The sequence below is a fragment of the Pan troglodytes genome, chromosome 10 (assembly GCF_028858775.2).
Source record: "Pan troglodytes isolate AG18354 chromosome 10, NHGRI_mPanTro3-v2.0_pri, whole genome shotgun sequence".
NCBI classification, from domain to species: domain Eukaryota; kingdom Metazoa; phylum Chordata; class Mammalia; order Primates; family Hominidae; genus Pan; species Pan troglodytes.
In genome coordinates this window covers 92,210,886-92,238,642 of record NC_072408.2, presented here as the reverse complement: position 1 = coordinate 92,238,642, position 27,757 = coordinate 92,210,886, and the positions used below count along the sequence as shown (strand labels likewise).

The window sequence follows — 27,757 nt, the reverse complement described above, 5'->3', positions numbered from 1 at the left end:
ATTAGCTAAAAGTTGTCTTTTTAATTACATTTTAAAACTTTGTCCAAATTATTGGAAGCTGCTTTGCAAATAAGCTTGGTTTAAAAAAGAAATAAAAAGAAAGAAAGAAAGGAAGAAAGAAAAAAAAAAGAAAAAATCCTTATTTGGTGTGATTTGAGAGGTGCTAGAAGATAATTTAGTCATAAAATCTCTTTCCACTAGGTTAGGATCATTATCATTGGTCTTTGGTCTTTACCATAAACATCTATTTGCATCATCAGTGCCATTAATAAATAGCAATCAGATTAATCAATTTCAGCATTAGAACTCTGATTTTAAAATCAAATTATGATTAGCATAAAGAGTTCTGTCTTTACTATCGACAGCAATAATAGCTTCTATAAGTCAATGCTTACTATATGATAGTCATTATACTGGACACATTACATGTTTAATCCAAATGCTAGCTTCAAGTATCTGTTTCCTATATGAATCATCTACCTGGAAGTTGTTTCTCTGTCATATTTGAGTTCTGCATTAGGCTCTTACTGGTCACTACCTAGAAACTGGCATCTATTGGATGCCATTCTACCCAATCCCTTAATTTCACATGGACGACTACTAAGACTTTTATATATATGACAGAATTGATTGAAAAGTTGAGGCATTACTGAAGAGAATCAAGTTACAACATAGAAAAAAACAACAAAAAAAAATGCCAAACACACTATGCTAAGTATGACTGTTCTCACGGTGCTAAAGAAAATAACTACAGGCCGGGCACGGTGGCTCACAACTGTAATCCCAGCACTTTGGGAGGCCAAGGTGGGCGGATCACCTGAGGTCAGGAGTTCGAGACCAGCCTGGCCAATGTGGTGAAACCCCATCTCTACTAAAAATACAAAAAATTATTTTTGTATTTTTATATAAAATACTTTGTGCCGTGGGAGTGGTGGCAGGTGCCTGTAATCCCAGCTACTTGGGAGGCTGAGGCAGGAGAATTGCTTGAACCCGGGAGGCAGAGGTTGCAGTGAGCCTAAATTGCACCACTGTGCACCAGCCTGGGCAACAGGGTGAGACGCTATCTAAAAAAATAAAATAAAATAAATAGAAAACTACAAAAGGCAAATCCTTTATAAGACCCTTTCCTAGCTTGCTCTTGAAAGTCCCTTTTTCTTCATTCACAGTTCTAACCTCACAGTCACTTTTAGAAAAACTCAATCTCCTAAGCCTGAGTCTATCTCTTCCTTTCTTTCTTCCTTTTCTTTTGAGATGGAGTCCTTCTCTGTCACCCAAGCTGGAGTGTAGTGGCGCGATCTTGGTCACTGCAACCTCCGCCTCCCAGGTTCCAGCAATTCTCCTGCCTCAGCCTCCCTAGCAGATGGGATTACAGGGCACCTGCCCCCACATCCAGCTAATTTTTATTTTTATTTTTTATTTTTAGTAAAGATGGGGGTTTTACCATGTTGGCGAGGCTGGTCTCTAACTCCTGACCTTAGGTGATCAGCTCACCTCAGCCTCCAAAGTGTTGAGATTACGGGCATGAGCCACTGCACCCAGCCCATCTTTCTTTCTTAACACTATAAGTTTATTGAACAAAATGCCACAATTGTGCATTTCTCTGACTCAGAGCTATGCAATGCTATAGAAGCTTCAAAAGACTATGTTGAAATGGACATCAGCATTCCAAGGTCGAAGCTTCCTCACTCATCAAACTTGTCGACGGATAACTACTGTTTGAAATGCTTGTGCTCGCACACACTCAAAACAACTTCTTAGGATGAACAAAATTTCTCATTGCCAGTGTCAAGTAAATCACATTAATGAAGATGTTAATTTTCCTAAAGACAAAATAATCCACATAGAGTCTACTGCCTTGAAACGCAAATCCATATTCCTACTTCCAAGCTGAGAGACAAAGAAAATCGGCACATTGTATTTTCCATATATGGCTGAAGCAATATTTCTAGTCCCTAACATTCTTTCACAATCTTGACATTCCTCATCCAGAAATTAAATTTCTTTCCATTCTCTTTGAACCTGGTAAGGTTTTGACCATCCTGATAAATAGAATATGCATAAGTGCCATTGATCTCTGAGGCTAGGTTATGAAAGCACATACAGCGGCTACCTGGCTTTCTCTTGGAATATTCACTATTAGAACTCAGCCACTAGGTAGGGCACGGTGGCTTATGCCTATAATCCCAGCACTTTGGGAGGCCGAGGTGGGTGGATCATCTGAGGTCAGGAGTTCGAGACCAGCCTGGCCAACATGATGAAACCCCATCTCTACTAATACAAAAAATTAGCTGGGCATGGTGGTGTATACCTGTAATCCCAGCTACTCCGGAGGCTGAGGTACGAGAATCGCTTGAACCCAGGAGATGGAGGTTGCAGTGAGGCGAAATCATGACACTGCACTCCAGCCTGGACAACAAAGTGAGACTCTGTCAAAAAAAAAAAAAAATCCAGCCACTATGTTGTGAGAAAGCCCATACCACTTGGAGAGCCCATATTGCAGGTGTTTAAGCCAACAGCCTCAACTAAAGTCTAAACTAGCATCATCCACCAATGTTCCTGAGGAATTAAGACTTCCCAGCTTTCTACGATACTGTTTTACTCAAAAGTTATCTCCCTATCTCTCGAAGATATTCAAGGACTCCTCAGTCAGATTTTTGATGACTTTTCAAGAAGAATCATTGACTTCCTTTTCCTTCACCAAATTTGACTCCTTCTCCATGAGCACAACAGCAAGCACCCAGCCTTCATTCCATCCCATTGCTCCTCCTGTCCTTTTCAATCTCTCACTGTATAAGTTCCACTCTTTCTTCAAGCTCCACAAATCACACCTCTTTAAACAAGACTCACCTTGGATTTCCACCCTTCACTCAACTCTCCCTTCCCTGAACTTCTGGAATTTTCCCTAGGATAGCAACTTGAAAGTGAACTTGAGCTACTGAGTATTTCTACTTAAGTTTTATGAATGTGACTACAGTCAGATCAAGTCAAGCATATTAAAAATCTTCCAGCCTTTATACATATGCCGTTATCTGTTTTGAATCCTTTTCTGCAACTCATGACACACCCTTCAATTCTATGCTTAAATGTCACTTCCTCAGGAAAGTTTTACTTCATCTTTCAATCTAGCTTAGGTCTACAAAACAGTCTATAAAGGCATAACAAAATATCAACAAAAACTGTCATCATTGAAACAAAATGCCTTTTTCAAACCAATACTCCTGTGAAGATCATCTGGCTGACTCAGAATTGCTTAGCTTTCTCTCTTTTTTGACAAGTTAGACATTCTGTTTGGTTAGAATGGGCAAATGTCTGTTAAGAAAAGAACACCTAAGATTCAACTTGAAATTGATCCCTGAGTGGTGCTGCGGTGTTGACCCCATTATACATGTGAGTGATGTTTGCGGTGGGTGGGGGAACACCAGGGGAAAAGGCTGTATAATCTGTCTTGGTCTACGAAAGGCAGACAGAAGGAAAAGAATGTAGGAGTTAAATTTGCAGAGAAATAGAGATTTTAGTAGGAATATGGAATTAGGGAAAGAGATGACTCTCAGAAAATAAGTCTGGAGGAATCTGCATGGCTATGAGGAGAATATCCATTTTCTCAGAGAACATCATAGAAGATTAATATTTATTTTTAATTCCATGTAGAGGGTGACTCCCAGCTGACATCTAGGCTTTAACTATGCTGTACTTTGACATCATGGTACTTACAGATTATGATTTTTAAAATATTTGAATAATGTGTTTTTGCTTAAACTTTGTTTCTCCCACAGAACTGTAATCTTCCTAAGTGCAAGGTTCATGTTTCTTTCATTCATTGTTATACAAGTTGAGAGTCCCCAATCTGAAAATCTGCAATCCAATATGTTCCCAAATCTGAAACTTTCTGAGCACTGACATGTCACCGTAATAGAAAATTCTACACCTGATCTCATGTGACAGGTTGCATATATTATGAAAAATATTGTATAAAAGTACAATGTGTTTAAGATGTACAGACACATAAATGAATTTTGTGTTTAGACTTGGGTCCCAATCTCATTATGTATATGGGGATATTCCCAAATCAAAAAAAAATTCAAAAGACTTCTGGTCCCAGGAGATATGTAAAAGGGTTATTTAGCCTGTAATATCATCAATATCATCATCAAAACCAATTTCTGTTATGTACTAGGTGTTCAGTAAATATTTGTTGGTGAAGAAATAATTATCTCAAGAGGACTGTATATATTTTAGGGCAGAGAGTGTGCCTTATGATCTTTTAATCTCAGTCTATCACAGTGCCACACAGAGTTAGGTTTTTTAAATGTTTACTCTGGATGAAAATTGCTACCATTTATTGAGAAGTTACCATAGGTTAGATGATTAAGTGTTTCATATGTTTTATCTAATCTAATAACCAAAACCACTGTTAGTTATAGGAACTATTCTTCCCATTTTCCAAATTAGGTAATAGTAATGCAGAGATATTAAGTAAATTAACCTAAATTATGTAATCTGTAAATAACGGTATCAAGATTCTAACCCAAGCCTGTTTAAAACCTGTGCTTTTGTTTTGTCAACTAGTGAACTAGTTTTCTTTGGAACTGTTGTAATTCACTGATGTTTGCTGAGCACGCCTCATTTTAAGCTGCATTTTTTTTTTAACCAGCATTATGAGAATGTTTATTTTGACAAATAAAACGCAGTACAATGAATTTCACCAGAAAAGTTTTAAAAAGTAGGTAAAAATAAATATGTTTACAAATTATTACAGAAACAATACAAAAGAAGATTAAAATTCTCAGTAAGGAAAAATCAAAATGTGCCCAATCATATAAAGGCTCTTCCTTTGCAAGAAATGGGGATAAAGCTGAAGACCCAGTTTGGTTTTGCTGCTGAAAAATGTACAGAATACTTAGAAAAACCAGTTGCGGTCAAACATTGTAAGCCCACTACCCGTACCTGCCTATTTTTGATCTGAGAAAAGTTGATGACCACAGTGCAAGATAGAGCTGAAGACAGGGCAGCCAGGCATTCTCCATCCAAAGTCCATCACCCTACATTAATCTTTAAGTAAAAGCAGAAGAAAAGCAAGTCCTTAGTGAGGTCTGAACTCTGCAGCCGGGTGACTGGATCTCCTCCATTGTAGTGCTCAAAATCATTTATTTTTTGGCCAGCAGAACAACTTTATAGATCAACTGCCTTTAGCAAATGCCAGCTGCCTCACAGCCTTCACGAGCAGGGTCTGACACTGACCAACAGTCCTATCAGAAACTCAAGGTCTGTGTGATGTGGCAACTGTCGGCTATACCTGGAAAGCCCTTGAGAACATGAGAGGTAAAGGAAAGCACCAGGGTTTGCCCATTACTACATGTAATATGGAGATAAGGTCAGGGAAAGAGGAGATGATTATGAAGCAAAACCAATTCACCTACTGCACAATTTGACTTATATCTGGTTCTGGTTGGTCATACAAGGTGGGTGGTGGGGTATGGGGCACATAACTACATCCTGCAGAAGAGCTTAGCCCTAATGTGTGCTCTATTTATACTACTTGTGCACTTCTTTCTTTTAGCCAAGACCTACCTGAAATGGGATTTGTACATGCAGATATGGAGAAAGACACAGAAATTAAAGCTAGAAGAAAGAAGAAGGAAAACCAACTCAACAAGCTAAAAGTAAAGGCATTTATCTAATATGAACCTTGACTACATCTCACTGGAATCTAAATCCTTACATGAGATTTTCTATTTACGGTTAATAGCTTAGCACACAAGAGCTGAGCATTATTAAACTGAAATGAATGTCCTATATAGCTGTATAGACTCCAGTTCCAGAAATAATCAGAATAGTTTATAGGGGTTGTTAATAACAGGCCATAACCAAGGAATACTATTAAGCAAAATGATACCTTTCTGGAATTTTGAAAGATTTGGGACAAGAAATACCTTCTTCAAAAGCTGTGTAAAGTTATGCAAAAAAAAAAAAAAAAAAAAAAAAAAAAACCTGATTGTAGAGAAATTGTTGTGGTCAGTGGACAATTGAATACATAGTGGTAGAAAATATTTTATTCCTGATAATTATTCCAAAAAAATATAAGTTTACCAGTGTAGATAAAATCTTTCAATAGCTCAAAAGTTTCTACAGCTCTCTGTAATGCAAAATTGTCTACCAACAGGCAGAACCAGCACAGTCTGACTGACACGCAGCACTATAAACTGGTAATCTGATTAGAAGAATAGTAGTTCTGAATTAATTAACCCTTAAGTGATATTTTCTAAATTAGATTTTCAGTTTCCGGGTCTTTTAGTTGTCTTCATGATTATGGACTTCGAGCGCCACCCAGTGGAGAAATGCATACAGTTTGCAATTTTTCAAAATAGTAATGTTCTTTAAAGTCTCATTATTTAATGTATGACCTCATGAGCATCTGGATGAAATCTCATAATGGGAAAATTACATTTTTTTTTTCATTTTTTCCTGCAGCCTAGGAAGCCAGTAGGACACTGTTCGGGCACCCTGGAGGAAACTCCTCAGTGCACTTCTGCAGGCAGCCATATGGTTAGAATCAGCGGGTTCACCCAGTGCCAGCTTACAACGGGCGTGTATATGAATAGCATGCAAGCAATCAGACTAGCTATGGGTTTCATATACTCCCTCTGTATAGGGTGCTTTTTACACCTTATGGAAAAGGTAAGTTAGACAAGAGCTAATATTTTTCTCCCCAGTAAGGCAGCAGGACTGCCGTTAAAGTGATGTCAGAGTTTCCATTTCAGTTCCTTATTTTCAATGCTTTAGCCCTCTGCCGTAAACATTAACTCTATGAAAAAAATACATACTCACTTATATTGCATCTCAGGCCAGGAGAACATTCTTCTTATTAAATAAATGGTCTTGAAAAGAAATTAGATTGAGCATCATAAAATTCTATTTTTAGGGGAGGTGGAACCAACACAAGGGGGAATGAGGGATTTTTTTGTAAACTGTAATGTGTTTTCTTTCAAATGTTTGGGAAGAAAACAACAAGAGGAGTCAGAATATAGAAAGTTTGCCCAACCTTGCCTAAAAGAGCCTATCTAGTTATTCTGATTATTATAATGCTACGCAAGGAGTTTATTCTGTAAAAATCAGGTCAAAGTGGCATTCCCCAATCCTGCCCTCCTAAATAACACAAACAGGTAATTTAGAAAATATTTCTGAGTAAACAAGCAAAAGCTCCCCTCACCCTGTCCAGTGGTACTCCAGCTCTCAGAGTCACGGCTCAGGCAGATTGAGGTTTCTGTGGTATGGCCTCTCCCCATGCAGTCAGTACCTGTTACCATGATAAAAAAGCATGTCAGTCTTCCTTGTGGTCTGAAAAGTTCCAGTTCTGAGTACTCAATTCATTTGGATAAAATAGATTTTTTTTAAGATTAAAAAAAACTCAGCTGTCTGATCAAGGCCATGCTTTTCTTTTGTATGATCTGCATTCCCTGTGTAAAAAGGAGTTGGTAGTAACCACAGATCTCTGCCTCTGAAGGTTAAAAGAAAAAGAAAAATAAAGAAAAGAAGGAGAAGGAAGACAATGACAGGAAGAGGAGGAAGATGAGAGAAGAAAGAAAGAAAGCAAGAAAAAGAGAAAAAAAGAAAAAAATAAAGAAAAAGAAAGAAGGAAAGAAGGAAAGGAAAGAGAGAAAAGAAAAGAAAGAAAAAGAAAGAAAGAAAGGAAAAAATCTTAAGAATTTAATATTAGGTCAAAAAAAATTGTGGTTTTGGCATAAAAACTGCCCTTTTAACTTCTGAAAACTTTTTTTTCTGGTTTGGAAAAGAAATAGAGCAGTTTTGTGATGAAAGGATTTATAGAGAAGGTTTTCTTGGTATTCTGGTTGGATTTATTTCAACTACTGTTTAGAAAGAGAGAATATTTGTTATGTGTTTAAGTTGTTTTATAGTGTTAGGATCATTCCATGAGAAGACTAAAGTGATTATAAGAATATTGTCTAACTTTCTGCCCATCTCCATCTCAATTTCACGAATACCAAAGTACCAGACACAAATTTAAATTTCCTGAATTGTGAAGAAGGATATTAGCCATGGTGTCATCTGTATTTTTTCCTTATGTCTCTGTATTTCCTTGTAACCACCATGAGGTTTATAGATGCTTTACATTTTTTAAAGTGTATTTTGTCTTTTTATATTATTTACTTCTCTCATCTTTCTAAGACATGAAGAACTACCTAATTTGGGGTCATAAGAATGAGGGCTATACAGGAAGACTAATTCAAGGCTTCAGATTCAGGGCAGGCAGTTTAGGACACAACATTTATTATCATCTCCCTGAACCTCAGACGTTATCAGTCTGCAAGAGAAATTTAATCCTGAACATAAATTGCATTTCCTAAAAAAACATAATCTTGCCTTAAGACACCAACCTCCCTGATTACAGGGAATGTCTGTGTTTACACATTTGTACAGAGCATGCTGACTGTATTAGTGTCCTAGGAAACAAACTGTGTGCTGCTCACAGACCTGCTGCAAGCACTAAGGAGAGAAAGAAAAAGAAATTTTGAAATCAGACCCCCGATCTCCAACTCCTTTCAAATTCTTGAAGCACATTAGCTTTACTACTGCATGATGTACACGGTAGTATTTCTTCTAATGAAATCTGACTAAAAGTTTAAATGAGTTTAATGCATGAAATGTATAAATAAAATGTGGCCTTGATTAAATTTAGACTTGATACATAACTTAAATGGGTAGCCCAAGAATAGCATTGGTATCATGTGTCTAGACCTTTTCAGGCTTTGCAAAAGTAGTTTGGATTTTATCAGTTAGTGCAGAACACTTTCTATCAGGAGCACAGGATATATAAAAAGCTGAAATATGCAAAAGTACTGTGGAGAAAAGTGAGCGTAATTGAAAAGAAGCGACTGAGAAAATAACATAAGATATTAAAAGGTGACCGCAGAGTGGAATTTTGAAGTGTTGATTTGCAAAGAGCAATTTACATAGGTAAAACATTCTATTTGCCGTTTCTTCTGGATTTATTTTCGTTTCACGACTTTGGAAAAATCTCTTAATTTCATGAAGCCTCAGTTTTCCCCAGTCGTGGATCCAGATGCCTTATTTGCCTACTTTCTAGTTTGTTGGAAGGATTAGAATGAGAAAACAAATACAAAAGGATTTGGATTCTGTAGACTGCTTATAAATCTAAGGCATTATCATTATAATAATTTCAGCTATATATCTAATACACTGCTTTTCAGTGTATTGAAAATACACAGTTGGCTTTTTTCTTAAGGATTTATCCAAAAGTCTACAAGACCAAATCCATTACTCATATAAAACTCTTTGACCACATGACACAGATAAGAGACCTTTTCAGAAACGAACTTTTCAGCTAGTGTATTAGATATGTAACCCATTATTTGTAATAGGTAGGGCTAAAGCTATTAGACATATTAAATGGATTTTAAAAACAGCTCTTGGGAAACTACATAAATTAGTAGTAAAATGTACGGTCTTTGAAGTCAGCCATCCTCAGCTTCAATCCTGCCTTTACTTACTTGCTATAAGTATCACAGCTGTACAATTAAGAATGTTACTGTATCTTCATAAACTGTTTTTATATCATTTATTAAATGGAGATAAAAAATACCTGCTTAATGGTTTTGCTGTGAGGATTAAATAATATGATATGTGGAGAAGTTTTAACTCATCCCTGGTATTCAATAATAGCTATTCGAAAAAATTCTACTTTATTTTTTAATGTTATATATATACCACACAAATACTAAAATATGCATTTCAAGGCAATCACACCCATAAATAAAAAGGAACGTATTCCACTTCAAAAGGTCAAAGAGTTATTCCTTATTGACAGTTTAAAAACGGAAGACCAGTTCTGAAGTCTCTCAAATTGAAGATGGAGAGGGGGATAAACGAAACATTGCAACATAAGGACAGCGCATGATGGAGTGGCAAAAGTTTCTCTTAAACCTCCTCAGGAGAAATGTTTGATGATTTTAGGCTAACCCACAGCCAAACTCTGTTTTTGTTTTGTTTTTATCTTTTCTGTTTTAAAGATTGCACAGTGCCACTCAGTTTTAGGCATCTAACAGAACGAAACCAGGTGAGTTTGAGCCAATTTTGCCTTTCATTTTTCAACTTTGTTTATTACTTTACTTAAACCACAACATTCTGAGATCTCACAAGAAAATCTGTTTCTGTGACATTTTCAGCCTGATTTCCAAACCAGAGAAAGAGGTTCAGATAAACTTGGGCTCGTTTCAAAAAAGCATCTGAGATTCTGGATGTTTATTTGAAGCAATCTGGACTCCTGACCTTTAGAGATTCCCCCACCACCCATAAAGAAAGCCTACAATGAATTTACTGTGCAAGGGTCTACTGCTTTAGTTTCTGAATGGATAAAAATCCCCTTAGTTTCAGGGAAAGTTGTTTCCAAACACATTCAGTGGAATCAAGCCTTAAGCAGATATATCGATGCCCTCCATTTAGGAAAATATATCAACCAGTCAGGGCCCTAGTTCAGAAAACCTGTAATAGATTATGTATTCAATATGCTTTATGAGTTTAAAAAGTATTCCTAGGTTGATACCAATAAGAAGAGGCTCTTGTTGAAGAAGGTGGAGGGTTTAATATTTCCTGGAGCACTATAGAAAAATTCAGACCAAACTGCTCTCTCCCATACAGAGCTTCCTTTAACATCAATGTGGAACTTTAGAAAGCATGCCAGTCCTCCCCACGTTCTTGAACTTTTTCAAAAACTGAATTCTGCCACTTTTGAAACGATGAACACTGAGAAATTGGATTTGAAACCACAGCATTAAATGCTTAAAATCCGATCCTTCTGTCAGGACCTGGGATAAATTAAACTGATGTACATTATTTTTAAAGAAAGGAAAAAAATATGGGAAGCGGGTTTTGAACCCTGAAGGCATAGAACAAAACAAGTTATGCAGGTGATACAAACCATCTTAGTTCATTCCTATAATGGCTTTCTACTTCCATATGGTGGCCCATACTGGAAGTAATTCTTAGGAAAACATGTTTGTATGTGATAAATAAAACATTATTTTAGAGGTTTCTGTTTTTATTTTCAAAGATTGCTATTTTTGTATTCAGAGTTCAGACTGCTGTGTAATTTTTTTTTTTACTTTGGTATTTGAGTTTATTTTTTCAAAGAGAGAGTGCTAGAGAATGTGTATAGATGATAAGGGTATAAGGTGAACAATTATCAAGTGTTTGCATCAGATGAATTCAGTGCAGCTGGATGATATGTATTAGGATTTAATCAAAGCTTTAGGAATGTAAACATAAAACGGGTTGAGTTTCACTTTAGCATATTCTAAACTTGTTAATAAGTTATTTCACTAATACTGCATAGATTTTATTAACATCTAACTCTCAAATAATAGCATTAGTCTAAAGATAAATACACAGTTAACAGTAAAAGCCTCTAGTTTATTAATTTTGGTTGTTGTCAATGGAATAATTTAATTTCATAATAGGTGCATAAATAGGGAATAAAGCTTCCCAATTTAGAGAAATCTTGAAAAAATGAATTTCTTGATAATGATTCAAGCAGTAATAAGAAAAGCTCAAATATCAGAAGAGACCCACCATAGATAACCATCATTCAAATATTTTAAAAATCTAACAATTTAAGTTCACTTCACACATTTCTGCCAAGAGCATGGCTTTTTTCTCAGTTTCAGATCATTCTGGTATAAAGTATAAGCTTGTTTTCAGATCTGGGATATTTGCAAAGCAGGAATTAGAAGAAAGAAGATGTCTATCAAATTTTCACTTTTGAAAAAGATGCATGTGTACATATATACCTACATTATTACTATAGGCAGCATCATTTGTCAATCACATTATAATTACTTAAATGGACTTTGAGATTTACTGTGGGTTTTTTAATGTCTTCAAAAATTTCACTTAAAAAATTTGCTATTTTGTTTAATAAAACAATTAAAATGAATTATCTGTATATAATAGACTTTAAAAAGTAACAAGACATTGCAGAATATAGACATAAGTGTCCCCTGTAGGCTGCAGAATATTTAGAACTAGATACATTCAAATTGAAGTGGAGACATTAAAGAGTAACTTGGAAAAAAATGGGTGAAATAGAATTAATGGAATATATAAATATTTGAGACAATGAATACTCAAAAGTTAAAAGAGTACTTCATCCACTTCACACAGAACTTTTACGTTTTCTCAAAAATACTCTTGGAACAAGGCCCAAATATCAGAAGTTGAACAAATGAATGCTTACCGGCAAACAACAAACGAGTGTAGGCTGTGAAGCTGCCACACCCATGTAACCCCTTGTTTCAGTTTGCATTCCAGACTGTTCCATTTCATTTTATAGCATCAAAAGTGAGCAGAAAACATATTCCTGAATCAATTAACACAACATGCAACCTTTTTTTTTAAACCTCTGATCTTAAACAGTGCCTATGAACTAAAGAAAAAGTCATGCAGCTTTCTGGTGAATTTGATCGCTGTTTGCAGTCACCAATTAGTTCTAATTATTCAACATCTCATATCCTTAGTTTTATGATTTGGATCATAAAGTGCCTAAGTGTTTTATTTCACATTGCTTCATTGATTTGGACCTGAGATTCAAGGGAAAGCTAAGGAATACTACAAATCTCAAGGTTGTAAACACTCGTGTAAAAACCAGGTAGTTCCTAAAAGAGGATGTTTTCTGGAATTTTTTTTTAAGGCAACTGGACTCTCCATTCTCGTATACATTAAGCAGCTCAAAGGGCATGCTCTTTTCAGAAAGACTTAATGATTTGTACCTCCTTCCTTTCTCCCACAAATAACTGAGAGGAATTTTAATCAATTTTTGTTAACATTTATTTTTTACCAATTTATTTTTAAGTTTTCAATTTTGTAACGTAGTGGATACATTGAAGTTTTTAAAAAGTATGCTAAACTACAAGCACATGGATTCTCAAAATTTTTCTCACATATGTGGTATCAAAGTGGGGTTTATATATTGTGAGATTCCTTGATAGGATATGACTAACACCCTTTTGTCATTATTCATTTTATGCCAGAGTTTTCTGATAATTTATTATATTTAGAGAGTATATGTTTCAAACTTTAGTACTTCTAAAATCATGTGATAACAGATTTTTATTATTTAAAGAGTTTACAATAAGATAATTATGTATCAATAACATTGTTATATTTTTTCTCACAAGAAATTTTTCAAAAATTTGTTTCTGTGAAAGCATTTAAAGAATTCAGTCTTCATCTCAAATTATTTTTTCTCTATTAAATTTTATTATGAAAAAAAGGTAAATCATCACAACTGAGTACTTTGGCCTTGCATAGATGGAAATTTATCCCATGTATTCACAAAGGGCCACTTCGTACTACAGTAACACCTTACTAAGTGGATGTCATTGACTGTCAGCTGAAAGGAAGAAGTATTTTTGCCCTGTTGTAATTTTTATTCAAAAGGGACTCAAAATACTTTTCAAATTCAGCACTACCTTCAACTTGAAATTGAACCACCCTGGAGAAACTGCAAAGGCCGTCAATCATTTCATGGCCGCTACACAGCTGATGGGGAAACAGCGTATTTTTGGCAACCATGGGGAAACCTTTTTCATACCAAAAACACAGTGGTGTCTTTGATCTCATAGAGGGAGGGCAAGACTTGTTGGCTTTTTTCTTAAGGATTTATCCAAAAATCTACAAGACCAAATTCATTACTCATACAAAATTATTTGACCACATGACAAAGATAAGAGACCTTTTCAGAAACATTCAATAGGGAATTTTTCCTCCAGTCCTAAAGTTTGCAAAATCCCTGATAAATTTCTTACTGGAATTCAATCTTAACCAAAATTTATTTTCAATGGGTATCCCACATGCTACCTTCCAATGGAAGCTTTGCTTTATTATTTTGTTAATGATGCCCATTTAATTGAGATATATATATATCAATTAAAGTTTCTAAGAAATTAAGAACACCTAAAAAATTAAGAATGCATTTTTAAAAATCAGGTCTTAATTTGTCAATTCTTTATTGACAATTGCATTGGAGGATTAAAATCTTTCTGTTACTGTTATTTTTGAAATATGACTTTCATTCTTTTAACTATCAATTATTATAATAAAGGTTGCAAACAAAACAGACACTGGAAAATTGTTATATGTGGCTGTAATTCCTCACGAGCTTGGTCTTTGTTTAGCTTAACTCTGGATCCCATAGAATGAAAGTGAAATACCATTTCTAGAGAACATATTATGTGCCTAAAACCCTGCTGGGAGCTTTACTTTTTCATCTCATTTAATCATACGATAATCCTGTGGATGTTGTGGTAGGTGATAGTATTTTTCCAGTTATCCTCTGCCTTTTCCTATGAGGTGATGATACCTTCCTCCATGTGAGGCTTGGGTATGTGACTTCCTCCTGCCTATTTAAAGGTGAGTGAGAGTGATGCATGGCCCGTTTAAGCAAACCCTTTCAGAGCTACCGTATAATCGGTTCCTGCATCTCTCTTCTCCCTCTGCCATAAGACCAACACATCCCAGAAGGGGTGGCTTCTTCTGCCAGAAGGAAGAAAACAGGGAGCAGAACTTTAGCTGACCTGAAAAGGATCTGCAATCCAAGCAATAAATGGACCTTTGATGTTGTAAGCCTCTCAGATTTTGGCAATGTTTTTGACCACAAACACCTTAACAGAACACAGGTAAGTAACATTAATACTCATTTAGTAGAGGAGTGCATTAAGGATTGGAGGAACAAAGTAAGTTGCACAAAGTAGCACAGTTAGTAAACTAGACAGCAAGGAAACGAATGCAGGTGTCCGGCTCCATTTGCCATGTTCTACCTTACAGTATTTCAGGAGGTCAAAATGCATGCCAACTCATTATCTGAAAGATTCCTTAGTTGTATAATTCAACTAAATACCAAACAGAATTTTCCATTATTCCACTGATTCACACAATTTTTCCTCAGTAGGCCTGTACAAATGCTAGACCAGAAAAACTTCTTTGTTCTTTTATCTTTTCTATTCTATTCTATTCTATTCTATTCTATTCTCTGTTATTTACTTATTATCTGTTTATATTTCTTCCAAGGTTAATATACATATTTTCATTATTTTTAATATTCAAACCTTAACTCCATACTTGGGTACAAATCCCTGCTCTGCCAGTTATTTGCTATATTACCATGAACAAGTCACAACCTCTGTAAGCCTCAGTTCTTGGCATATATAATGGGATAATAATATCCATTCACAGGCTTTCTTTGATAATCAATAATGCATGAAAAACTGTTGTCATAGCAGGCATCTAACAAAGATTAACTTTTTTTTCCTGGTATCCTATCCCTTCTGTTAAGTGAGGTAACATCTCTAGAAGAAATTGCAGAGTCATGGATAACTAGTTCCACAAAATATTCAAACAACACTCTTGAAACCAACACAGAGAAAAAAAAATATGCTTCACCTTCCACCTTGATTTTCCTCAGTTTATATATTAATATATTGTTTTGTTCTTTTTTGTTTTTGGGACAGGGTGTCACTCTGTCACCCAGGCTGGAGTGCAGTGGCATCACCTCAGCTCACTTCTCCTCGACCTCCTGGGCTTAAGTGATCTTCCCACTTCAACCTCCTGAGTAGCTGGGACTACAGGTGAACACCACCACACCCAGCTAATTTTTGTATTTTTTGTAGAGACCGGTTTTCACCATGGTGCTCAGGCTGGTCTCAAATCCTGAGGCTCAAGTGATCTGCCTGCCTCGGCCTCCCAAAGTGCTGAGCCACTGAGCCTGGCCTCAGTTTATATAATTTTACCTTGAGTTTCTTCAAAAGAGGCAAGCTTGTTTTCTTTTGCTTTGTTTTTCTAAAGGACTTTGTATATTGTTTTATAAAATCAGTAACTTTGGCTATAGGTATATATTTGTTTTTGAGATGGAGTCTTGTTCTGTCACCCAGGCTGGAGTGCAGTGGTACAATCTCAGCTCACTGCAACTTCCGCCTTTCGAGTCAAGTGATTCTCCCGCCTCAGCCTCCTGAGTAGGTGGGACTACAGGCCTGTGCCACCACGCCTGGCTGATTTTATTTATTTATGTATTTTATTTTTTTAGTACAGACAGGGTTTCACCATATTGGCCGGAATGGTCTCGAACTCCTGACCTCGAGTGATCTGCCTGCCTCGACCTCCCAAAGTGCTGGGCTTACAGACATGAGTCACCACGCCTGGCCCTTTGGGAATATTTACTTTTCTTGTATCTGCTCAATCAAAAGTATCAGGTCTTCTATACTGGATTTCTCTTGTATTATTATGTTTCTACTCTAACACACCCTATAGCATTAACTATAAAATATTACAAAGTTTTAGCTATAACCGTGTTTTAATCTAATTATCAACCAGAATTGAGCGGTAATATCTGTGTGCACTTTTTGCATGTTAAAGCATAACACCAGGATGGCAGATCCATTCTTCATTTAACATTAAGTTATTTGTCTTTACATTAAATTTTGGCATCACTCATTATGTCTTGAGTCACTTCAACAAACTTCTAATTTTATGAAAATCACAGAAAGAAAGGTAGTAGACTTGAAGTTCAAAGACTGGATCAAGGTTGGATTACATTAATTTTTATTTCCATTAAGTAGATAAAACAATCTATCTTCGTAATATGCAATGTACTTTTGAGGTTCAAATGAGAAAACAATAGAAAAATATTACTCTAAACTAGAAGATTAATATTACAGTGTTACGAATGTTTCTATTGTACCTAAAATTAAAAATGCCAGCATTTTCTTCCTATATTCTTTGTCATCTCAGCAGTTCAGTAAACTTCAATGTAATATTTTAAACAAATTTTATATGAAAACCAATATTAAAATATATTTACCTATCCTTTTATATGTGCATGAGGTATATACTTTTTAATTTGCAAGAAAATAAATTATTTTCCATATTTATTTAAATCATTTTATTAATAGATTAGCACAGGTATTACTTAATGATTCTGACTTACAGGGAGAGAGAAAAAAGTTTTTTTTATAAAATTAGGGTGTTTTAGAACATAATAAGGCAACAGCATATTATGACCTGCAGTTGTAAATCTCACAAAAAGACAGCTCCACTGACTCTTTACCTTGTAGTTCAGTTTTACCTTTTCATTTTAAGATGTTCATATTATGTTCAATTTCCTCTTCCATCCTCTATCGAATTTAGTGTCCAGGTTATTTTCATTTCTGTAACTCATCACTATTCATCAGGAATTATTAGTGGTAGTATTTTCTGCTTAAGCAAATGTGCAACAAATTTAAAACCAAAGAAGCTGATCATGAAGTAATCCTAGAAGAAAACATGGTTTTCAGATTTTCCACAGCCTGCACAATAAATTAGGTTGAAGACAGAAAGACTTTTACAGGGAAACTCAACAACACATGTAGAAAATATAGATTTTCGCCTGGGTGCTCATGTTTCTAGATTGTATTCATCTAATGCTAACATACTTGATTCAACCTGAGTGCTTTTGGCAAATGGAAATAACTGGGTACCAAATGCCTACCTGTTGCCTCTTTATAAATTACTAGACATTGTTCACTCATCCCTGCATTGTCTTATAAATTTTCACTCATTCTCATACCTAAAACAACGTATAATTACATCTTAGTAGTTGTTTTTCTTACAATTTAACCTAGTGGCTTCAAATATAAACTCAGCAGCAAGAAAAAAGGAAAAAGTACTCTTGTTAGCATTTTAGCATTTGTCAGACTCGACCATGTTGGAAATTACCCTTTAATTATTACAGAGCCTTGACTATGTTGTTTGAAATGAATGCAACAGTGTTCATAATCTTGACTAACCATGCTGTCCATGGTCTTTGAAAGATGGCATATTTTCAAATATCCCAGACTGGCTCACAATGCTGTCATATGTCACATTGGATTACCTTAGCCAGCTTGTGTTATGTTACATCAAGGATGTGACTAACATTAACCACATGTAATACAGCAGAGCAGTGCTATCCGCCAGGGAAATTTCAAAATGGCACAATTTTAGAAACCAGAATTTTAGACATTTCTGGTCATTAGGAGAAAAAAAGGCATCTTTAAATTGTTTTAAAAGAGATTTCTATTTTTTTCACTCTCACTTTCAAAGGAGCTGGCAGTTATAGGCAAAGCACTACTTGCTATACTCAGTATTGCAAATAAAAGAAACTGTAATATCAAAGCAATGTAGATTCAAAATATTCAAGTGAAACTTAAATGTAAGTACTTCAGAAAACAACATTCAATTGAAATTTTGCAAATTAAGTAAATAACTTTAATAAAAGAGGAAGCAAATGATGTGTGATTTAACTTTACCTCAGGTTCCACAGGTTTCATTTTGTAAAATGATTATATATTTATGTATCTTTCAGGGAATAAATTATTTTGCTTATCAACAAAATAAAGCAATTATTTGCTTACCAACAAAATAATCAGACCAACAGTGCAAATTATATTTCTAATATATGTAATCTAAATTTATACAAATCAATGAATAAAAATTAGGTATTTAAAATACTGTTAACAGTAGCATGTAACTAATAATGTTTATAGTTGCATGTAACTAGTAATGTTACCTTACAGGGTTCAACAAAGTCCTAATAGTCTATCACTCTTCAAAGATACTAAGACTTGCCATGAAGCCACTAGAGTTCATTGCCAGTAACAGGAGCAAAAATTCCAGTGAAAAAGATTCTGGCCTGATTAATGTCCACATGTATAGTAGAGATACAGACCAGCTCTGCTTTTTCCGAAAATGTAATCAGCAAGAACATGGTCTCTCAGTTAAGCTTATTCAAGGATATGCCAGATTAACCACCTGTATAAGTAGATACACCCCACCCCTTTCAAATTGGAATTTACAAATACTTCATACCTTTTAAAATTCTTTTGTTTCCAGCAAACTTAATCTTAAACCACTTGGAAATCTCTCTTTTGGCTTTACTTCTCCGTCTACCCTGGATCCTACTTTAACTGAAAGTCTCAAAATAGTACTGAAAGATAATGTTGCGTTCCTGTTCTTGTTACCCACTTTTATATCCATGACAATTATTCCAATTAAAGAAAATTATTTGAGCCATATATATTGGAGCCAAATTAAATTTAAGGTTTCTTGTCTCAGTAGGGTTATATGGTTTTCTTATTACTCTGCATTCTCTTCCTACTTACTATCATTTAACGAGTGTTTCTCAAAAAGGTGTGGTTTTGCACCCCTGTGGAATATTTGGTAAAGCTGCAGACATTTTTGGTTATCATGACTCAGGGGTTGCTACTAACATCTGTGAGCAGAGGCTAGGGATGCTCTAAATATTCTGCAATACACAGTATCACCCTGTACAATAAAAAATTATTCGGCCACAATGTCAGTGTTCCAAGGTTGAGAAACTTTGTCTTGAGCTTCAATTATACCACCTATATGACTATGCATTAAAATTTTTACTGCAAATAGCTCCTTTGAATCTTTGGTCCTTGTATTCAGTTCTCTATATAATATCTCCACTCGCGTGTCACAAAGTTGTTCAAACTCAACTTGTCACAAACTAATCTTAAATTTTGTTCTATAAGTCTTCTACCTCAGTATTATTGAATAGCATCACTACCCACTACCTAGTACCACAGCCAGACACTATGCCACCCTTCCCATCTTTCTTCCCCATCCACTTGCCCAATGCATTACAGAGCTCTACCATTCCCAAAGCCTAAATATTCTCTAATGTGTCCACTTCTTTCCGCTATAATGTCAAACACCGTAAGCAAACCACCTGGACTCCCCAGATCCCAGATCCATTCTTAAATTTCCTGAGTCCATTCACCAAATGCCTCCGGAGTGTTTTTTTGTTTATTTGTTTGTTGTTTGTTTTTGAAAGCTTGACTCTCATCATGCCACCCTACTTTCTACCATATGCAGACTTAAAAAACTCAATATTCTGTTCTTGTCCCTGCTTGCCACTCCAGTGTTCATTTTATCTTTCTTCAGATTTCTCCTTTATTTAGATAATCTCATGCTTCACATGTAATTTCATTAATTTCACAACACACATATTACCTTTCAATAATTATTCTTAACATCTTAAATTATTTTTACTGATATTTATAATAATTTTTTAACTTAACTCAGAAAGTTAGAAGTCATCACCATCCCTTTTAGCCAACGTCTTCTTCGTTCTTGAGTTCAGCTTTTTAGAATGTATCTTTTTGTTTTTCTAAATGAAGCATAAGTACTATATTTTCCATGTATCTATACATGTAAATATGTATTCTTATTGTCTTATACATTAGTCTAGTGATCACATTGTTGGCCATAATATTTTTTTAATCTTCATTTTTTTTCTGATACTTTGTACTATAGAGAGGTCAGAAACTAGACTTATTTTTTTTGGTAGGTATGTTTTTTCCTGTTTATAGGGATTATTTTAAAAATTATTAAATGTAATTACATGTAATTAAAATAGTTTTCTAATATATGTCTAGTTGAATGTCTTTTCTAATATTAAAAATGATAATAATGATGAGAGATTGTTGATTAAATCCTTAGTATAAGTCAAATACTAACTGTTTTATATATAGTATTTAATCTTCAAAATTACCATGTGAGCTCATTACTTTGTTATCCCCATTTTACCAATAGGAAAACTGAAATTTATAAAGGTTAAGCAGTTTCCCCAAGGATGTACAAATAGGGCTTAAATGAGGCCGTAAGACTAATTCTTGCTAATTGAACGACGGTAAAAGTAATTTGTCATTTTGTGGAGAAGACAAAACAGACTGTGTCTTCCCACAGTCTCTCTCATCAGCTTACCAGTTGTTTTTTGACACCCAGGGTGACTTCGAAAGCCACTGTCATAGATGAAAGTGCCTCTATCAATGACTCCATGAACGACTGCATGGAACAGAAGTCCTTCTCAACTCCAACCAGAAATACCTACATGGAATTTCTAGGTGAGTGAAACATAAATCTGTATTATGTTAAGCTTCTGGGCAGGGCACGGTGGCTGACACCTGTAATCCCAGCACTTTGGGAGGCCGAGGTGGGCACATCACCTGAAGCCAGGAGTTCGAGACCAGCCTGGTCAAAATGGTGAAACCCCGTCTCTACTGAAAAAAACAAAAATTAGCTGGACGTGGTGGCAGGCACCTGTAATCACAGCTACTCAGGAGGCTGAGGCAGGAGAATCGTTTGAACCCAGGAGGCAGAGGTTGCAGTGAGCCGAGATCACGCCATTGCACTCCAGCCTAGAGGACAAGAGTGAGACTTCATCTCAAAAAAAAAAAAAAGCTTCTGAAATTTTGCAGTTTAGTATTGCTTCTCTCTAAATATTTATTAACACAGTCAAAAACATAAAATAAAGCTACACATTTAATCTTTACTGGGTAAAATAGGGTGTGCCATAAGTGTTCTTTCAGTGTGTGTTAAAGGAAAATACAGTTTACTTTAGATAGAGAATTAACTATGTTGGACTGGCATTGGTAAGGTATCTGTTCTGAATGGTTTTCCTAGTGACAGTATTAATATAGCCTATTTATTCCTACATGGAAAGATTACAAACATCAAACATTTGCATAACAAGCATATTCATAGCTAAGTATATAAAAGTCAGAATATGCTGAGGATCTTCAGGTTGATTATAACATTTTTGTATCCAGTAGGCACTTTGTGATATTTAAAAGTATACTATTTCTATTAAAACGTTAAAATGCTTAACCCCTTTAACCTCAATTTCAATTATGGTAATCCATTCAAAGCAAATTATGCTAAAACACATAGAAACATAAAGATGTGCACAAAAATATCTTTCAGTTATAAGATTAGTTCCCGTAAAAATTGGAAACAAATTACATGTCAGGGAAAGGGGCATATATTAAGGAAATCATGGCACTAATGTTTTTGTTTAATTATCCATCCATTTTGTTGTTCAGAAGTATATAGCTCCATACATACAAAGACAGTAAAATATAAAGACAGTGAAATTGGTGTGTACTAAATTGGAGCTTTGGTGTAATCTTGCCATATCTGCATCTCAGTTTGTTCTGTTCATACGCCTATATGGGTGTATATGTTTGTATTTATATCTCTATTCCAAGATTTTCTCTTGCAGCCTTTTTTATCTTTGTTGTATTACATTTACTAAAATATTTATCTGTTTATTGCTTAAAAGGTGAATTACACAAAATAATTATATAAAACTATCGCCATGTTTATTTTAAGGAGTGGGTTGAGGATTTTTTTTATTACATCATAATGTGTCCTTTTTACTAGGAGTCATAAAAAAAAATCCCTCCAATTCCAGGCATAACTGAACTGCTCATGTGCAAGAATTTAATTTTCAATTTGGACTAAGTCGAGTAGTTGATGGTCTCTACTTTGGCTTCTAGGAAGCTGAGAGCTAAAATCAGGGCTTGTTTCTAACGTGTGCAGGATTTTGTGGCACATGTTTTATGTTCTGAACTCCACCTGGCACCATTCTCATTTTTAATCCTTATTTTACTTTTATTACATTTTCATCATTTTCGATGAATTATACATAATTCTAGTGTTGGGTCTTAGCAGTACCTACTTTAGGGAACAGGAAAATCTACCTTTAAAGCCTGTTGATAACCACATTGAGCAATAGGTGGGGAGAAAGTTACATTCCTGCATAGTTAAGACAAAATACGTTCTAAGATGAAAAAGCACATATTTATTACCGAATTAACATCACTTTTACTTCTTATTTGTGTTCATTCATTGTGCACTGAGATTTATTTTCTCCAATCAGTTATTTTAATCGAGGTTATGCCTTTTCTTGCAAACTGTAGACCTCAGAATCCATAAGTAAGATGTAAAAACTAGGAAGCAGGCATGAAGGATCTTGTCAGCACATGTGTTAAATTTAGTTGTCTAAAATGAGGTACTAGCTACATTTATTTATTTAAATCTTTATTTTTAATGGAGATGGCAAGGCACAGACTCTGGGCTTATACTGCTTGGTTTCAAAACTCACTTCCCGAAGGCCATGTTTCATCTTTCCTGGATCACTACAGTGAAGTATTACAGTTGTACAGTTCCCAGTCTGGCCTTGGCTTGCTCGGATAAAACTTTGTATGTATTTTGTATGGCATAGATTCTATATTGTAATGATGTCCTATGCAAAAAGAAAAATTAATGAAATTGTAAATTTTATTGTTTTAATGTGTATGCATGTTTAGTGATGTTTACATTTTGAAATAAAATTTATGATTCATTATTTAAAAAAAAACAAAACTCACTTCCACTATTTAGTAGTTGTGATGCTTAGAACAAACTATTATGTAGTCTCAATTTTTTCATGTGTCAATTGGGAATAATAGTGTCTATCTCAAATGTACTTTGTGAAGTCTAAATAAGCGAATATGTTTAAAAGTGCTTAGGATGTAGTTTGGCACTTCATCAGCATTGTATGTGTTAGTTATTATTTGTCTCCTTGCAATTAAAACATAGTTTCAAGATGCTTGATACTAACTGTTAAGTAAGAAATCATTGAATGAGGTATGCTCAATTTAAGTATACCTACTAACTGACTGAATCTGGAGAATTAGCTCTTATCCTTTGCCAATTATAAATTGTAGCTAATGTTACTGCTTTACACAAAACACTAACTAGTGTTCACAGCAGGGAAGAATAGTTAGCAAAGCCTCCAATTAGAGTTTTGTTTATACTTCCACTGGGAAAGATGATTTGTTAGTTTAAAAGATACCTATTGTGTTGATTACAGGTGTCAGCACATCCAAATTTTGGCTGTGCTCGAATACCTGCTGTGAGATGTAAGACAAGAAAATCAAGCCTAATTGTTTTAATTCAAACATATTTTCATTTACAACTGTGCTGATTGCTTTGACCCTTGGCTGAGTAACTTATTTAAAACTAATGTTTTTAACTACAAAAGTAATTTGACCAAATTGATTAATTTCTTATTGCTGTCTTTGCTACTGAAAATAGCTTACCTTTAATACATAAGCATCCAGTATATTTATTACATTTATTTTTTATGGAAATAAATTAGGAGTTCAATTCACCTTTAGAAGGGGGTATCATGTATATGTGGTTGTGGGCATGACTGGCACATTTTTAAGTTCAAAGAATTCAGGAATTAACACTCTAAATTACTCAGGTAGAACACATAAAAGAAACTAGCAAAAATGAATTAAGATTTTTTTTAAATGCCATCATAGATCCCTCAACACGTAATCTTTATTCCTGGGTATGAGTGTGGGATGGATTTGACGGGGCAATGGCTGACTACCTTCATGCAAAAAGAAGCTAGACTGTGACACTTCTAGATGTCTTGATTTCTATGAGACCCCCAAGAAGTTATTACAGGCAAATGCACAAACTTAAAGTGAACCTACAGACATGGACACACTATATTCCCTTTATAATCCCACAATATGCTTAAGGTATTTAATATTTTATTTGTTTTTTAACCAGCTCTTCAGAATTTAGTTCCAAAAAACAAAATCATGCAAATATTTTAAACTTCTTCACAATGATACAAGCTATTTATTACTGCTGCTATTTTATTGAAAGAATAGAAATGGAAAATATTAGATAAGTGAAAAAAATTAACAAGTGTACTAAACTAATATTTCTCTTTTTTTTTCTTATCTTTCAACAAAATGCCTATCTCTTTCATTAACTTTAACTTTCGGGACTCTTAGCTTGGCTTATAATAAAATAAACAACCTAAGGTTGTCTTCCCTGTCTAAGTTAATTTGAATCAGAAAAGAATATTTACCTTTTCTTGGAATTTGTGTGATTCAAGGTTAGTCTATTTTGGAAAGACTGAGTGAGGCAAACCTAATCCTTTTCTGAAGCTCATTAATTGGAAGCAGGACCACACTGCAATAGCCTTTTCTAAACTGAGGGGGAAAATTAAGAATTTAAATGAGGTGAAAACTCCAAAACAAGATTCTCCCAGTGGCCTCTTCTGTTTATACAGTAACACTCTAAATAAAAAGCCGACACCATCCGTGTTAAATTTCACTAGTTAACTGATAAGCTGGAGCGGAGAATACATTGACACTCTGGGTAGTCCTGTCAGTCACTCAGGCAGAGTCCATACATAATGCATGAGGATTTCCACTTTATTAGCAATGCTATTTTTTTAAGTCAATGGATGAATAGATAAATTGATAGACGAATAGAGAAATAAAGGGGCTAGACATTCAATTTAAACTCCCCTTAGTATTACTATTGGATTTGGAGATTTAAAATATTATTTAAGCTTCTCCAAGTGAATGAAAATACACCAGCATTTTGTACTGTGTCTATGGAGATCTGGAATGCATAACATTCCTTGTAATTTTGCAATTGACCACAATGTCACAATCTTGCACTATTTCAGCTGTCTCCACAATGAAAACCAAATTGTAGGTTAAAATTACTTGCATAATGGAATGAAATTCTTGCACTAGTACTTTAAGCCTTGTCTAGATTTTAAGCACTCACTTAACCACAAAAATTTTTTTTCATCAGTTATAACCAGTAAATTTCTCAAATCCACAAATTAGTTACTAAATGACTTTTTGGCATGTTTGGGCAATAAAAAAGAATAATTCCAGTGCAAAGCACGGTTCATATCTTTATTCAACTATGTTTCAATGGAGAAAAACACCAATATCTTTTACGCTGAAGCATCTGAACATAGCTCAGAAGCACAGAAGGACAACTACTTTTTCCAAGGAGGCATCAGGGTATGTCAAAGGAGCATGGACCTTCAGTTATGACACCTGGAATCTAGTCCCTGCTCTGCCACTAGCCAGTTGAGGAAACATGGGCAAGCCTCTGGGACACCACTTTGTCATGTAAAAAATGAAGATGTTAGATGATCTTGTCTGTTCCTTCTATCTCAACTCGATGAGACCACAATATTTGAATTATTTATGCACAAACGGTGGCATCCACGCCTGTAGATCTGGAAGACTCACTGGCCTTCCCTTTACATTTACATGCAAACTGCCCAAAAGATGAGTCTGCACAAAAAAACTTCAAGTTCACCTCTGTCTGCATTTTTTGTCCTTTTCATCTAGAGCATAATGTAGAGTCTGTAAATTACATGTAATACGGTGCAAGACTGTGGTACATGATCACATGTGTTTGGGGGGAGTTATATTAGATTTTCAAAGGAATCTATGACCTTAACTATAATGTCTATCTTAATCCATCTATAAGATCTAGCCACAATATAATCCCATCTCCTACCACAGTTTCAAATATTTCTTTTTAAATAAGATTTTCTTTTTAAAATTTTTTTCTTTTGAGTGCAGGGGTACAAGTGGAGGTTTGTTACACAGGTAAACTTGTGTTGAGGGTTTGTTGTATAGATTATTTCATCACCCAGGTATTAAGCCTAGTATCCATTAGTTATTTTTCCTGATCCTCTCCTTCCTCCCACCTTCCACCCTCTGAAAGGCCTCAGCGTGTGTTGTTGCCTTCTATGTGTCAATGTGTTCTCATCACTTATCTCCCACTTGTGCCTTAAATAAATGTTCTGTTTTTATATTTTTAAATTCTAGAGCAGAAACTTTAATCCAATTCTTTTTTACTTCAAAACCTTAGTTATCTTACGGGAATATAAATCCCAATATTAACTTGAAAATCTTCTTTAGTTCCTAACACTTTAGCTCCTACAATTTAAGCCACAAGGTACTCATTTCCAAGATGGAGACTATTCCTTGAAATATTGACTATTCATTCAAATATTTTGGAGCACCCACTATCATCCAGTAATGCTGTGAAGAGGCTTGTTATTTGAATAAGATAGTTAAGCAAAGCCTTTTTGATTAGGTGCCTTTAAGCAGAGACCTGGAGCTAGAAAAAGGGTGAACCTTGGAAATGTAAGACGGAAGAACATTCCAGGCAGAAGAAAGACCAAGTAATAGGACCATAATGGTGAAGCCTTCTCAGAGTTCCAGGAATAGCAAGAAGTACATCCTGGTAATTAAAAGGGGTACAGAAGTTAGAGGATACCAGAGGAGTAACCAGGCTTTTTGCTAAGGACTTCGACTTTTTTATTCTGAGGGTTGTTAGCAGAGGAGTGGTATAATCTATCATATGTTTTAAATAAATAACTCTGCCTGTTGTGCGGATCATAAATTGAAAGCGGGCGAAAGTGAAACAGAGAGACCATTTAGGGAAAAAAATTGTATTAATCTAGATGGGACAGGATGCTGGTTTATATAAGGATATAGTAGTGAATATGATAAATGAATTCTGGATATATCTTGAAGGTAGAGTTACTGGATTTCCTTATCGATTGAATGTAAAGCATGAGTGAGGAAAATAAATATAGAGCAACCCTTTTTTTTTTTTGCCACCTCAATAACTGGAAAAATGGAGTTACCATTTTCTAAGATGCGGAAAGACTGCCAAAAGGTTTGTGGGTGGAGAAACTGAAATAAAAACTTTGTCTTTGATCATCTTAAGTTTAAGATATCTATTAGATATGCTAAGTCCCAGGAGAGTCTAGCCAAGTACATTTATGTAGGTGTCTTTAACAACATAACAATTGTGCTTCAAGTCATAGGACTGGATGTGAAATTACTTAGGGAATGAGCATAGTTAGAGAAAGAGAAAAAGAAAAGAGGGTCAATCACTGCACTTTGAAGCATTCTTACATTTACTAGTCAGAGATATAAGGTAAAATCAGGAAAGGGACTGAAAAGTGACTCATTAATAGATGGTGACACGAACTAATAGGTATATAAAA

At 35.0% G+C, this 27,757-nt stretch overlaps 1 long non-coding RNA gene across 1 annotated transcript in view; it reads right to left on the bottom strand.

Annotated features, from left to right (window-relative positions):
• Positions 1-27,757, bottom strand: part of LOC129136666 (uncharacterized) — a 356,828-nt gene that overhangs the window by 291,247 nt on the left and 37,824 nt on the right. Inside the window, exon 3 of the long non-coding RNA XR_008538529.2 lies at positions 7,208-7,294. This is a non-coding gene — a long non-coding RNA (uncharacterized LOC129136666). The remainder of the gene's footprint in view (positions 1-7,207; positions 7,295-27,757) is intronic.